We start from the raw sequence: 15982 nt of genomic DNA, 5'->3' as shown, positions 1-15982 counted from the left end.
CTGATGTAGGAATAAGAGGTTTCAGCTTCTTGATTGTTAGTCCTTCGTAGGAAAAGTTTACACACCTGCCAAGGTCCTAGAACAGAGGTGGGCAAACTATGGCCCGCGGGACCCTTCTGCCCAACCCCTGAGCTCCTGGCCTGGGAGGCTGTCCCATGGCCCCTCCACCTCAGCCTCGGCTCACGGCGCTGCTGGCGCAATGCTCTGGGCGAGGGGGCTGCGAGCTTCTGGGGCAGTGCAGCTGCAGAGCCTGGCCTGACCCGGTGCTCTGTGCTGCGGGGCGCATGGCTGGCTCTAGCTGGGCGGCATGGCTGTAGCGCCACCAGCCACCGGTGCTCCAGGCAGCGTGGTAAGGGGCAGGGAGCAGGGGAGTTTGGGGGCTGGTCAGGGGGTGGGGGCGTGGATGGGGGCAGGGCAGTCAGAGGGTGGGGAACAGGGGGCTAGAATGGGGGCAGGGGTTCCAGGGACGGTCAGGGAGAAGGGGTGGTTGGATGGTGCAGGGGTCCCGGGGGGGGAGTCAAGAAGGAGGGGAAGGGTTGGATGGGCCAGCGGGGGGCAGTTGAAGCAGGGGTTGCGGGGGGGGCAGTCAGGAAGGAGGAGGGGGTTGGATGGGGTAGCGCGGGGCAGTTAGTGGCAGGAGGTTTGGGGGCAGTCAGGGGACAGAGAGTGGGGGGGTGGATGGGGCAGGGGTCTGGGGGGGGGGGTCGGATAGAGGGTGGGGACCAGACCACGCTTGGCTGTTTGGGGAGGCACAGCCTCCCCTAACCGGCCCTCCATACAGTTTTTGAAATCCGACATGGCCCTCAGGCAAAAAAGTTTGCTCAAATCCCACTGGAGTTTCTCCTTTACTAAAGAAAGATGCACCCTTTCCCCTCCCTTTCCCTCCCCTCCAGATTTAACATGTGAGGTCAAAGGGGTGACCCAACAACTGAGTCTCATTTTAAAACACTTGCTGCTCTTGATAAACTGCCCTGATGAAGGTAGTGGCCTGAAGTCACTGCAGTCGCATGTTTTATCGGGCTCAGACACTTGTGGAGACTAAATGTTTCCTGCTGGAGGCCTGGGGTTTGCATATCAGCCTGGCAACAGTTAGAGCGACTGCTGCAACTAAATGAATAGCTTTCCTCACTCCCTGGTATATTAGCAATCCCTAGAGAAAGGGGCCAAGTCACAGCCATCCTGCATTAACCCATTCCCTGGTCTCTTGTGAACGCGGGAGACCAAGAAAACCAGGCTGGGGTTTGGGAGAAGCCCTGATGTGCTGTGGAGAAGTGTCAGCGCTGGTGGTGGTTAGTTAAATGTGAAATCAGCCAGCAGCCACATCAGCTAATTTGTTCAATTTGCTTGCAGTGTTCCAGTTGCTAGGGGCTTGATGTGGTGAAGTACTGAGTAGGTCCTTGAGCTGCTGCTAAGTGCCCTTAACTCCCCTGGTGACACCCCAAGAGAAATAGATGCAATTTCTTGTAGAAGACCAGAGCCTAGACAAAGGGACTGAAGAGGTGTGGAACAGCAGTTGGTGCAAGGCAGTGTAATACTATCACTAGAACAGACAACTGGGCGTCAGATCTCTTGAGTTCACCTCACCTTTCTGGGACTCCGTTAACTTCTCTGTAGATAAGGTATCCCAGCACCTACGTCAGAAAGTGGAGGCATCCCTTTTGCCTGCAGCCACCCCTATTTGCACAGCCAGATGGATACATGCATCACAAACTGAGTGACTGCACAAGCAGGGGGTAGGGTTTGTGTCTCTTTCTAAAGATGCTTTGCCCACAGCTCAAGCAGAGCCTGCTGAGAAGTGTAACACAATCGCATTTTAACTTTACATAGTTTAGGGCAGGAAGTGAATCAGAGTATCAGGGCCAGATGGAATGAACGGGGTGGGATGCTAGCCTTACGTACCATGGGATCCTTGATAAGTGCAAAGAGCCAAGGACCTGGGTTATCAATTTCATTGAAAAACACAGGCCTGTGCCTGTTTTCAGCTGGCTGGAACCAGGGTCCAGGATTGATTCCATGGGAAGAGGAGTGACCCCTACTGTATCTCCACCTCATTTTCCACAGCTCAATGAATCTTCCTCAGATGTCTCCCAGGCAAGCATTGAGAACAGCCAGCCTCGCTTAGCTTATGAGACCAGTGCCCAAAGGGGTGAGGCCTAGCAGGGAAAAGGATGAGTATTTATTTGCACATTAACCGAGGTAACTGCGCTTTTGCTGCAGTTTACCCATTAGGCTCGAGTGCATGGTAATGATTTCACCCCCATGACAAGTACAAAGAATGCAAACACCATCTGTTTCATTTTCTGGCTGGAACTAGCTTTCCCTTCCTTTCTGCCACCCTCAATCCTGCCAACGTAGAGATTCCCTTGTTTAAAAAAAAAAAACAAAGTCTGGATTAAAAACCATCCTTACAATAGGTTGAATAACAAAGTCAACTGACTCTGTTGCATCGTGCCCAGTGAATGGCTGCCACATATCAGGATATTGTCAAGGGGGGTAGAGGGGGGCAGTCATGTGTTTTACTAGATGGTTCCTGGAAAAGTTTCTGTTCAGCCTGATAGAATGCCTGGCTGCTGTTATCTCTGCACTTGCACTTAAATGGATGTGCTGCGTCTGCTTGCCAGCTATGGTGGTGGTGGAAAATTTCTTAAACTTAATAAAAAAAAAAATCCTCCTGTGATACAATAGAAATTGGTTCTTCTTGTGACCTGAATAATAAACAACTATAAATGGTAATCCAGGCTGTGCATGTTTTCAAACCCTTGTAGTACACACGTTTAGAATGATGATATGAGCACTACGTGGGATGGGAGGGGAGAAGCTGGCCTTGTTGTTGAAAACTGAGCTGAAGGGCTGAGCCGTCATCCTCTCTGGGAAACGCTGCCGGCAAGGATTCCACCTTTCTTCTCACGCCAGCTTCCCCCACCGTTTGTTTATTTATTTATTTATTGACATGGAACTGTTCCAGCCTTTCTTAGAGTGGTTGCAATGCTAATCAACAAGGATGGGTGCAAATGATATAGTTAGCCGCGGGGAGAGGGAGCATGCGGGGGCAGGAATTGGAAATCTGAATTTCACAAACAACCCTTCTTATTACTGAGAGCTGACTCCACACAGCAGATCCCAAACCTGGGGTGTTTGACATTTGCATCTGGCTCAAGATCTGAGTTTTGCAGCTTGAGTCTATTGGTGACAACACCACCACCAATAATAATATCAGAATAGATCTATTCACTCAAAGGAGTTAGAGCGGGGTAGCTCTGGCAAAGGGAAGAGTCTGTCTCAGATAAGGATAAAGAGTGTGGGAAGGAGATTGAGGCCCATGCTTGTTAGAAATGCGCATCCAATTGTGTGCCTAATTTTCTCGCAGTTGCACTTGCTGTTATGATGATTGTGCACACAGCTGCAAATGCAGGAGCCTGACCAGTCGGATGGTTAAATTCCTGTGTTCGCTCAAGTTCCTTCTATTGTGCTCATTGGGAGTCACACCTGAGATAACGCACGGAGGGGGAATTTCCAGAAGAAAAGTCCAAGTGAGGCCAGAGCTATGCTAGGAGCCAACGGTGAACAACTGAGCAGCTTATTTAGCTATGAATGGTTGGTTGAGTTGTGGTTTCTCATGGCAGCAGAGTGAAGGAAAAGCTCCACATCCCTGTTTCTATGGGGAGCCCTGACACGTCACAATGGAGTCCTGGATGTGGTTTATATGAAGTGTATGTGGCGCTCTCTTTGCATTGCTGCACAGGAAAGGTTTTTGATGATTAAAATAAAGGGGATGGTAAATATGAAACTAGGATGTGCCCTGGGGCAATAAAGCCACAGCAAGCCCTTCTTAACCTAAACTCCCACTGCAGTCAATAGAAATGTGGACTGAGCAAGGCTCCCAGGATGTGGCCCAATTAGTTTTCTCTCCACTATTCCCCTGAAAAGTAACTTGCCTTTAAATTGCTGCAACCAATTCACAGGATGGATAAAAGAAAAAGCCAAAGCAGAGGGGTTGGTTCAAAGAGATTAGTATTATACCTTCAGCCAAAGATTTAATGAATGCAGGGACTTCCCAGGAGCATGTCTCTTATTCCGCACTCCCCCTCACACCCTTTGCTCCGCTCCTTTTGCTATTCAGATGCAGAACGATGCCAGTTCAAATGCAGAAGACAGTCTCAAGGCATGGGGAGCAAGTAATCATTTTTTGGACAAAGGCGCTAAGCAAGCCGTGGCAAACATCCTTCTCGCTTCCTACGGCCCCGAGAGCAAAAGCTTGTCTGAAACTGCCGAGCACAGAGGGACAGTGCTGGTGTGTGCAGTGGGGGTGGGGACCTTCCAGGCGACTGGCAAACAGTCCAATTCATTCTGTGCCTTGCAGGCTGAAACCAAACTTAGGGCAGAGTGACAAACAAATCAATGGTAACAAAAAGGCTTTGAGCCCCGAATAAATGAGACTCGCAGTGTTCAGGTTTCACATCCACTCTCATTTTGCTGACACATGGCACAGGCATTTGGTCTGATTGTCACCCGGGTCCTAACTTCAGCCAACAATACAAACCCCATATAGGAACCAGCTCTGCATTAACCCTGAAGCTCCACACCTCACACTAAAGGACATCAGATACGTATTCACAAGTGGCATCCGCCCATTCTTGTGCTGTGCTGTGGTAGCATGTGGATGTCAGCCTGGGCCTCGGTGAGGGATCACTGTCTTTCCGAATGCTCTGGTTTGTGCTGGTGCCACATTAAACCATCATTATCAGCCATTTACAAACTACTGTTTGGCCTCTGCTTTCAAGCTCTTTTACACACACCTTTAACTTAACATTTCAATAATAAGGGAAAGAGACTTAGGTAAAATTTTCCCCAACCCCTAAATGACACAGGTGCCTTTCAGTAAGACAGTGCTTGTGCGTATGAACAATTAGTGCTCAAGAAGCTGGGATATAAATCTACCCTGAGGGACCACACTGTGCACTAACGCCTCATATAGACCATGCTGCTGCATGCTAAAACATCCCTAGTGGGTATTTCTCAACCCCGCTTTGACATGGGAGCGGGTCAACACGCACTAGGGCACTTTCAGTGTGGCATAGCAGGGCTTGGCCGGCCCTGGGTGCCAATGGGGAGGGGGAACCTCAGGCTGGCCCTGTGCAGGCAGGAGAGCTTGGGCGTCCCCGCAAGTGGTGGTGGGGGAGAAAGCGGGGGAGGGGGCTGGGGCCTGCCCCAGTGGGAGGGGGACCTCAGCCCAGCCCTGCGCCAGCAGGAGGCAGGGAGGTCTTGGGCCAGCCCCACGTTGGGAGGTGAGGTGCTAAGGCCGCCCTGGAGGCGTCCTGTTTTGGTCACCCTAAGCAGGGGCCATATGGACAGTTAATGTGAGGTAGATTTACACCCGTCCTGCTGCATACTAACTGTTCATGTTAAAAGAAAAGGAGTACTAGTGGCACCTTAGAGACTAACCAATTTATTTGAGCATAAGCTTTCGTGAGCTACAGCTCACTTCATCAGATCCGAGGGGGGTAAAACCTAGATGCCCCAAACAGGGATTAGGGTTCCACTGTGCCAGGCACTGCATACACCTATGATGCAAAGACGCAGCCCTGAAATGCAGCCACTTCTGGTGTGGCACACAGCAAATGATGAACACTCATTGTAAGACTAAATAACAGTTTCAGACAAGCAGCAAAGAGGGAATAAACAACCCACATACTTCCAGGAGGTTTTACACAATGCTTCCAACTTTCTAACCTCAGCAGTGACGTGTTCTGTGACAGCCCATAGTACAGCACACTCATTGGGTGGAAAAAGGGCGGGGGAGTGGGGTAAAAGTAGGAAACCACTTTTTAATGAAAAATTGTTTATTTTTTAAGACATAGGTAAAAATTTCAAGCGCCTGAGTTCCATTTTCAAAAGTGACTTTGGCACTTCGGTGCGTCCGTGAGATTTGACTCTAAAGCACTTTTGTAACTGATGCTTAGGCACATTTCCCCAATCCCCTTCAAAGCAGTTAATTCTCAGTGACGCAAACTGGTCACCTGTGATCTGCAACTAAACGTCACCATTCTGGATGTGAGAAACTCAGGGCAGCTTTTAAAGCTGCTCTCTGGACTCAGTTTGGTCTACTGGTATAATATATATTTAGGCAGTTCTTTGGCTATGTATATTGCCGTGTCCCGTGAACCATGTAGTCCTAGAGTTCTAAATGTTCTATTTACCCAATAGACCATGCAGACGTCTTTAGTTTCAGCCTGGCCTGTCAATAAACAGCTATCTGCATTGTGCCTGAAGGTACTAATCCTGCTGAGAACTCGGTAGAGGCATGGTGTTAGCACATGTGGAAAAAGCCCATATGAAAACTGTTTAAATATGGTGGCTGTGTTTGCAGGGTCCATTGAGTGCCTGCCAAACTGGGCCTGACCTATGGATCATGTAGCCTGACAGCCTGGCTCCAACAGTGGCCAATGTCGGCGGCTTCATTGGACAATGTAAATACCCAAAAATGCTCCTAAAAGGGGCAACAGGCTCCTGTTTCCTAACCCTCAGTATTATGGGCTTTTCCCTTTTATACACACAAAACAGGGTTTAAGAATCATAGTTTGTAATCAGCATAATTGTTTTTCCCCCTCCACAAAAGGGTTTAAGTCTTTTTCACATGCATTGTCTAAGGCAGCGGTTCTCAAACTGTGGGTCAGGACCCCAAAGTGGGTCACGACCCAAATTTAATGTGGTCGCCAGGGCTGGCATTAGAGTTGCTGGGACCCAGCCAGGACTGAAGCTGAAGCTCTAGCTCCAGTCCCACCTGGGGCGGCATGGCTCAGGCTGTGACCCTTTCTCCACTCCACCCAGGGTGGCGGGGCTCGGGCCCCACCCTCCTCCCAGGGTCGTGTTGTAATGCTGTTGTCCGAAGGGGGGTCAGTGCAATGAAGTTTGAGAACCCCGGGCCAAGGTTTCTTGCAGACATCTCTGTTTTTATGAACCTGGTTCAGTCGTTTGAAGGAGAGAAGCCTCCTATATAAATCATGTTGGTGAATTTAGGTTTGCTGTACTTGGCCAAGATGTAGACACGTGTTGCATAGTGAAGCAACTTGTGGTTAAACCAGATGTTATCAGTCATGGGTGCCTAACAACAGCTGCAATATACTGCAGGGTTAGCGAGCCATAGAGCCAGATCTTTTAAAAGCGCACAGCCAGATTTTCAAGTGCGCAGTACCCACCCTTGGTGCAGGTTCCTAAACCTGCTGCAAATTCTAGCCATAGCTTTTATGGCAACTGATGAGCTAATAAATGCCAAATTCCGACTGAACAAACATGTTGTTCTCACTGGCTTTCAAATTGCCAGAGACTGATTATGTGACTTTAAAGCCATGTGATGACGACACACTTCTGTAACGCTTCCTATACACCCTGTTGCCAGAGTCAGCATTTCTGCAGGCAACGTATAGGCAAAAGCAAGGTGCTAAGCCCAGGTTTTGTGGAAGAATGGAAGGAGCAGCAGGTGAATGAGCAGGATGCTTTTTCAAAGCCTTCCGCAAATAAGCAGGAGTCCGGCAACGCCTGCCTGGAAAGAACTACAGCGCGAACATGGACTGCATTGTTCCATGAGGGCCCAAATAATTAACAGCCACTCTCTATGCTGCAAGGAGGCCCCTGCCTGCTCTGAAATCAAAGAAGCTGCAAACTCCCTGACAGGCTCTGCCTACCTTGGAGGTTTGGTTGCACGCAGGGTAGTTACACTGATAGGGCTGTTCGAGCACAACTGATCGCGATGACGTGCTGCACTGCTGTAAAAAGTGACTTTCACCAATGTAGATGCGGGCACAACCAGCCTACAGCCTCCGTGAGGCTTTCTAAGCATCCTGGTTTCCAAGAGCCAAACGAGCATCCGAACAAGCGTCCAAGCAGCTCAGGACAAAAGGTGTTGTCTGCTCTCTCCTTTGTTTTAGATAACTTTGCACAACGAATATAGGAGGGTTGGAGACCCACCACACTATGCTCAGTGAGGAGGAGTCTGGTCTGACTCTTGAGGCTGGGTACTGGGCGTCACGGTTCCTGTGTTCTCGTCTTGCTTTGCTCCTGATTCACCAGATCAGTGTTTCCCAAACTAGGGCCGCCACTTGTTCAGGAAAAGCCCCTGGCTGGCAGGGCCGGTTTGGGAAGCACTGATCTAGTTTCATCACTGCACTAGGTGAACATAGGCAATGCACTCCCAGCTCTTTGAACACCTCAATTTTTTCACCTGTTGAATGGGTCTATTGATAACGTGGACTATAAACAGTCCCTAAATCACAAAGTTAGTTTGGGGGTTAATTATATTTTGCAAAGTGCTTTGAATGAAAGCAAAAAAAAAAAAAAAAAAAGGACCAAGTTCTGGCTGGACTTAATATTATAATACAATAAAAATACTGGCAGCGGAGTCGAGAGGCCTGGAACTCAGGGGCCCTGGAGTGTATTCTGGGTTCTGCCACAGATTAGCTGTGTGACCCTGGGCAGGCCACAGCACCTGAGTTTCCTCTGGCACCTCATTTGTTTAGCTCTCTGTGACAGGGACTGTTTCTTATTATGTGTTCAGACAGCACCCAGCGCAGTGGCTGGAGACCTCCAGGTGGTACCCGAGGACAAATAATAAAGAAGAGCAAACGATTCGTTTTGTAATTTGCATCCTACGAACATACAGTTTTAAGGTTTTACGATTTCTTTGTTTAAGTTAATGCAGCTCCCTGCAGACTGTTGAAAATTTGGACCCTTGATTCACACATACACCATCCGCCTTCCAGCCATAACTGCTATCAGTAGGGATATGTAATAGATGAAATGCCAGAGAGAAATGCTTTCGTACTGCCTAGCGCCTGCATCGCCCTCCAGGCATTGTTACAGGGCAGAGTCCTGGCTTGGTACATGGTAAGGGTTGCATGCTAAGCTGATTTTAAAAAATTAAAACGTTCTTCATTCACCATCTGGTTACAAAAAGAGAACTGACACTTACTCATTTCTGCAGTGAGTAAAAGTGAGATACAGCACCCTACTGCCATTTACTCATGGTGCAACTTTAAAGACCACAAACCTATTCTCTTGTAGGCTCTTCTAACTGCAAAGTGAAAGGCTGCTGGGTCTGGGCTGTAGAGCTGCCAGGATGATAAGAACCAGCTTCCTAATCTCGACTCCAGCAGCTGACAGGGTGACTCTGATAATAAACATTACCCTCTGCTTCCATACAGGGATGGCATGTTTTTAGATACTTTCAGACTGGTCTGTTTGTAAACTTGCCCACACGTCAGCAGGAGTCTTAGGCAGGAGAAGGAGAAAAAAAAAATCTCAGTGGAACCGGGGTGGGAACACAATACAGTCAAACAGTGAGGCTGCCCCAGCAGCTAGCTGGCTATAAGCAGCCTAACCCTTCGGGAAAGGAGTGACTTAAGTACTATTGGGCAGAGCAGTGGTGCCTACCTGGCCATATTAGAGGTGACATAGGAAGGCTTTGGAGAGTCAGGGGGAGTTGGATGGGTTGCACATCCTTACAGATCAATTCTTAGGACAGCCCTGAGAATGATCCCAGAAAAGACCTTAAGTGGTGTCCCTACTGAGAGTCAACAATGGCAGAATGGGCTGCAGGGAGGGCTGGGGGTAGGGAGGGGCAGACGGCAGGGGATATGAAAGACAGGAAAGCTAAAAGCCCAGGGATTCATGTGTCCCAGTATATACCAGGGTCAAGGGCGGTGAGGTGAAGTCAGGCTCCAGTATCTAGGGACTGGGTTGAACAAGGAAACCACAAACAAGACAGAGCATGTAACCAGATTAATGTATTGGGAAATAAAGCCATGGCAGTAGTGATCGTACTTCCCCCAAATCTCCTATCAACCATACGCTGGAGCAACGCTGAACCTCAAGGGTGGGACAAATGAATTAGGGGTTTCCACAGGGTGACACTGCTAAGGACTCAGACACCCCATCTGTCACCACAGCCTTGGTGACATCGCAGGAGCAGAACACACAATTCATAGGTGAGAAACCTAAGCAGCATGTATTCAATATTAGTGGGGCTTGGGGGCTGGGTGGTTCCAAGTGCTGGATGTCAGGACTGCTGGGTTCCTTCCCGCTGTGAGTGGCTTCCCAGGTGACTTGGGCAATTCACCTCTCAGAGACACTGCAAAGCATAATGTGTTGTGCTCTGCAGATTGTGAAGGCGACGAATGAGGAAATATTTATTTTATATCATTAAACTGCAGTGTTAAAATGCACCAAACTGAAGCTTCCTAAACATGTTACATTAAAAAAGGCTCCAGTAGTGTCGGGCAGAGACCAAGAGCATTCCCTACCTCCATGATCAGATACTGATAATCCCTAGAAGCCCCCATGAGAATGATCAAGTGGATTTAAGCAAATTCTGCTGGAGGAGGAACCTTGGGAGTATGAAATCATAGAATCATACAAGATTAGGGTTGGAAGAGACCTCAGGAGGTCATCTAGTCCAAACCCCTGCTCAAAGCAGGACCACCCCCAACTAAATCATCCCAGCCAGGGCTTTGTCAAGCCGGACCTTAAAAACCTCTAAGGATGGAGATTCCACCACCTCCCTAGGTAACCCATGCCAGTGCTTCACCAACCTCCTAGTGAAATAGTTTTTCCTAATATCCAACCTAGACCTCCCCCACTGCAACTTGAGACCATTACGCCTCGTTCTGTCATCTGCCACCGCTGAGAACAGCCTAGCTCCATCCTCTTTGGAACACCCCTTTAGGTAGTTGAAGGCTGAATGGTTGGTCAGAGCTCCTGGAAAAATATCACACCAGGGCTTTCCTTTGCTGAAATGAGGAATAAGCCACGCTTTAGGGGTTGAGGACTTTTCTTCTAGTTGGCTTGTCTCTTCCATGCAATCTGAGCAAAGGAGGAGTTTGAAATCTATGGGAAGGAATGTGCCAAAATTATTACTATGAATGTTTTCCTATGTGGCGGTGAGGCTCTTCTCTGGTTAACAAAGTGCTTTACAAGTGTTTTACAGGGAGGGCAGCTGAAGCACAGAAAGGAGACATGACTTGCAGCAATCCAGAGAGGTGAAGGTCATGCAGCAAACCAGTCATATAGCTCAGGACTCCTGTCTCCTGCTCAATCCACTAGATCACAGCTGAGTTTGGAAGTCATTTATGTTCTGATGTACCATGCAGTCGAGTGGGTGAAGATTAAATGGAAGTAGTACAACGGGGTGGAGATGGGGAGAACAAGGTGAAGGGACTATTTGGCAATTTAAAAAAAGTTGTATTAATTTTTCTAAAAGAGAAAATATACATTACATTTTAGTGACTACAATCATACCCCAGTGTATGTTTACACTAAACAACTAAAAAGGTATGTGCTTAACTTGGGTGTGTTAGCAAACTCACGTTAAAATACCAGTGAAGACACAGCATCTCTGCTTCTAACTTGGGTTAGCAGCTTAAATTCAACCTCAGGCTGCCTTACAGCCTTTTATTCAAGCCACTAACCTGAGTTAAAAGTCAAATTGCTGTGTCATCACTGCTATTTTAACCTGAATTATCTAATCTAAGTCAAGAACTTTTTTTTTGCAATGTAGACAAGGTATGTACAATGCAAAAAGAGAGACAGTGTTCAGCAAATGTGAACAACTAAATCATGCAACAAATATGAGGAAAAAGAGGAAGTCAAGAACAGTGGAAAATACAGATCAGCTGGTGGGAAGAAACAAAGAACAGGTGTTCAAGTGAGTAAAATGACATACTTTTTCAGTGTAAGACAAGAAATATACCCATGTATAATCAAGATATCTTCATGATTTAGTAATCTAGATGCATTACTCTCTCATATTGCATGTGTGTACACCACAAGAATTAGCTAAAGAAGTAGACAGCTCTTTAAATTAGCAGAAATTTTTTTTAAGACCACCCAATGTTTGGAAGCTGAAGCTAGATAAATTCAGACTAGAAATAAGGGGCAATTTTTAACAGTGAGGATAATTAACCATTGGACTAATTTAACCAAAAGTTCAAGTGATGGAGAATCCCTTACAAATCTTTGTGTCAAGACTGGAATATCTTTCTAAAAGATATGCCCTAGCTCACCCAGAAAACATGGGTTTGATGCAGATATTACCCAGTGAGGTTATGTGGGGTGTGTTATGCAGGGATTGAGACTAGATGATCATAATGGTCCCTTCTGGCCATAACATTATGTCTCTGAAGAATGACTAATAGATACTATTATAGAGAGCATGTCTGCAAAAAAAAAATAACCAAAGGATATTGGAAATCAGACTCAAAGTTTAGCAAGAGACCAGATTATCTCCTTCACTGAAACATTTGTGAAAACATGCCCATGATGCCTGGACAGACACCATCAACAAGAGAATTGCCATACAGTCTTTGGCTTCTCTGATGAGACTATCAGTCAGGAGGCCAGTTAGTACAAAACGGCTTTGTGTTTCGTTGTGACGTGGACATCTTCCCGCTAGGATGAAACTCATTTCGCAAGGACACCCAGTCAGTCAGGTGATTAAATCACCACTGAGTGGAGCTGGAGCTGGATTTTTGGAGCACTGAAGGACCACAAGGCTCTCTTTGGGACTGAGTACTCAGGTCAGTCAGTCCCATGGGAAAACGTCAGCTGTGATTTTGGCTGAGACGTGGTTTCACCTACTACTTGTGAGACTCTGCCAGCCTTGGCTTACGTCAATACGTTGAGATGGCCATAATGGTTTATTTAGCCTAGAATCCAGACTCCAGCAGGGGCCAGTACCAGATGCTTCAGAGGAAGGTATAACCTCCCTACCCCGGAAGAATTATAATTATGGACTAGCATACCCAAAGGAGAAGTGTCTTCCTAGCCCCAGCAGCTCAGAGACAAAATCCCCCACCCCCATCATCAGACTTCCATGGATAAACCTCAATGGACTTCACAGGGCCTGCTCTGAAGTGTAGTTTGTTTCCAGTGTGGCGAGATAAGGCTTAAAATAGCTCTTACTGCTTGTGGTGTTTGCTAGTGTCCATGTTGTTACATTTTCCACATGCTGCCATGGTCCCAGCACTACTTTGGGCATAACAGGGCTCATCCTAGCGAGATCATATTTTATTTTTACAAATTAAAAAAAAAAAGAGTATTATTCCGTGTGCCGAGCCAGGTCTGTCACAGCGCGTCCCCTATGCCGAGCGGCACAGCACTGAACGATGCCTGAAATGCAACTGCAGCTTCTGAAAGACAAAAACCCTGCCTCTATTTGGTGGATGGCTTTTTTCCCCACATTCCCCCTCTCCTCCTCACACTGGCCCCCTGCCTCCTCCAGACCCGAGCTCACCAGGCTTGGCCAAAGGGGTGTTATCATGCCGCTGAAGATGGCAGAGCACAGAATGTGTTTGTACCTGGGAGCCTCAGGCAGAGCAGAGTGGGCATGTGCCAAGGAGAACACTGGATTCTGTTTTCTGTGTCTGTTTTGGCTACTGCATAATGTCATTTGGCCAATTCCACTGAAACAGAACAAAAGCAGAGAATACCAGATGAGAGAGAGCCAATGGCAGGGAGCCGTGGGGGCCGGGGGAGGGTAAGAGGGGGCCTGTTGTTTAAAGAGCTTTTCAGCAATGGTAAAAAACTCCATTACAGAAAAGTTAAAATTGCGGCTCTCCACAAACACACACATGCCCTTTCTTAGTGGTGGAGTTTCTTTATGTTAGCGTGAATGGTGCCTGATTTGCTGGTCCCATCAGTTACACTGCAGATGCTGGATGCCAGCTGAGAAGAATGTGGACGAAAGAAGCCAGCATCCCTCTTTGAAAGGCCAGCCCCGTTGCTGCTTGGAACTAGCAGCATATTTTAACCCCTTTGCTGCCAACCGAACAAATTATGGGTTTTTTGCTTTTTTAAAATCAGAAGTTGTAAGTGATCACAATAATTAACAGCACTTGGCAGTTTGTATCTCAAAACCCTGTATGGATATTAGCCAAACAACTAATCATCCACAGTTTTCTGACAATCATATATGTTGTATTTAAAGGAAAAGTGTCAAATTTGGCCCAGTATTTGAAAAGATGAGGGGGAACACTTTAAAAACTTAGGTCCCATAGAAATGTTTTAATGATTAAAAAAAAGCCCATGGGAACAACTGTTCTTAAACAACTAAATATTTGCCGGAAAAGTCTGCAACCCAATTATTGCAGCATTAAGAACCTGAAAGTGACTGTTACAAAAACGTAACTGACCTCATTAAGTGTCATTGACGAAAATGAAAGAAACGGCACAAGTAAACAGTCTAAATAGCAAACGTTAAATCAGACTTTAAAATCCCTCTCAGTTTGATACTTAGAGCAGCCACCTCTGTGGTAGCATATAACAGCTGTGCAAAACTACATGTCACAAGAGATTAGGCCAGGACGTTGGGTACAGCATGTGGATGTATGTGTAGAGGAAAACCTGAGCTCATGGAATGCTGTGAGGAGGGTCAGTCAGCAAATTCCCTGGGCTCCGGAAAGTTTCACAGACACTCTTTTGCAGTGTGTTACACAGAACTAACTCACCAGGTCATGCAGAATTCTAGGAGGCAGCAGGGAGCTGGGAGCCAGGAAGCCTCAAATGCTAATTCTGGATCTACATGACGTGGTTTTAGGTCAGATACTTAGGGCCTGATTTTCAGAGGTTCTGAGCCCCCACAGCTCCCAGTGACTTCAGCTGTATGTTCTTGGCATATTTGCAAACCAACCTCTCTGACTCAGTTTCGCCATGTAAAAATGAGAGCATTATGATCACTAATTATTGTTTGTTAAAGCAGAATGCTATATAAATGCTAAACATTCTCCTTTGGACAGTGGTTCTCAAACTAGAGCTGCCACTTGTTCAGGGAAAGCCCCCGGCGGGCCAGGCCAGTTTGTTTACCTGCCGCGTCCGCAGGTTCGGCCAATCGCGGCTCCCACTGGCTGCAGTTCACCGCTGCAGGCCAATGGGGGCTGCAGGAAGGGCGGCCAGCACATCCCTCGGCCTGCGCCACTTCCCGCAGCCCCCATTGGCCTGGAGCAGCGAACCGCAGCCAGTGGGAGCCGCGATCGGCCGAGCCTGCGGACGTGAAAGGTAAACAAACCGGCCCGGCCCTCCAGGGGCTTTCCCTGAACAAGCGGCGGCCCTAGTTTGAGACCCACTGCCTTAGGAGGAGCTCTGTGGAATGTTCCTTGAAGTTCCTTAGCTGTATCATTCCACATGAGACATGTGAAACAGTTCATCAGCTCTGGGGTTCGTCCTTCCTTCCACTCAAGAGGAAAGAGCTCATATTTGATGAACTTTGGCCAAAGTGTGACTTTTGTAATACCAGAATTTGAATTGCCCTTCATTCAAAGTGTCTTTATTTTGCAATAGTACTTCCATTGAGGGCAATGCACTCCTTGGCCCAGACTCTGATCTCTGTCACAATGGTGCAAATCTGGACTAACTCCATTAGTCACAGCAGAATTATACCATGTCAACAAGGAGATAGGAGTCCAACCCACTTGCTAGTTGTGGTGCTGTCACGTACGGGGTGCTCCGTTTACTTTGTTGTGCATTTACCGAAGGTCACAAACATGTAATTAAACAATAATTCTCAGCGTTATCTGCAGGCAGCGGCAAGTTACCTGCCAGGCTATCCGGGGACTTGGCTTGTTCTGTGAGAGGGCACAGATACCACCTGCAAAATCTATTTAGTGGAGGCTGGATTGTTTTCCAGCTGTGAGACTGCCAGTACCTACACATGGCGTACCCCTCCCCACACACAGTGCTGTCATTCCCCAGAGCACTGCCTAATGCTAGAGCGGTGGGGATGCTGATTCTGGGAAGTCTGTTACAATGATTTAGTTCTCACCTGCTAACTGCAGGTGAGACCCTGACGGGCCCCTCTCCCACACTCCACTCCTGACACAACACCCAACAGAATGGAGGTGCCCAAACACGCCTCCACTTCCAGGGGCAAGACAGGACTTCCAAACATATGCCTTGTACCTATATGTATGGATGTGGATGAGGAATTCTCCCTGCAGGC

The sequence above is a fragment of the Natator depressus genome, chromosome 13 (assembly GCF_965152275.1).
Source record: "Natator depressus isolate rNatDep1 chromosome 13, rNatDep2.hap1, whole genome shotgun sequence".
NCBI lineage: Eukaryota > Metazoa > Chordata > Testudines > Cheloniidae > Natator > Natator depressus.
This window is presented reverse-complemented; position numbering follows the sequence as displayed.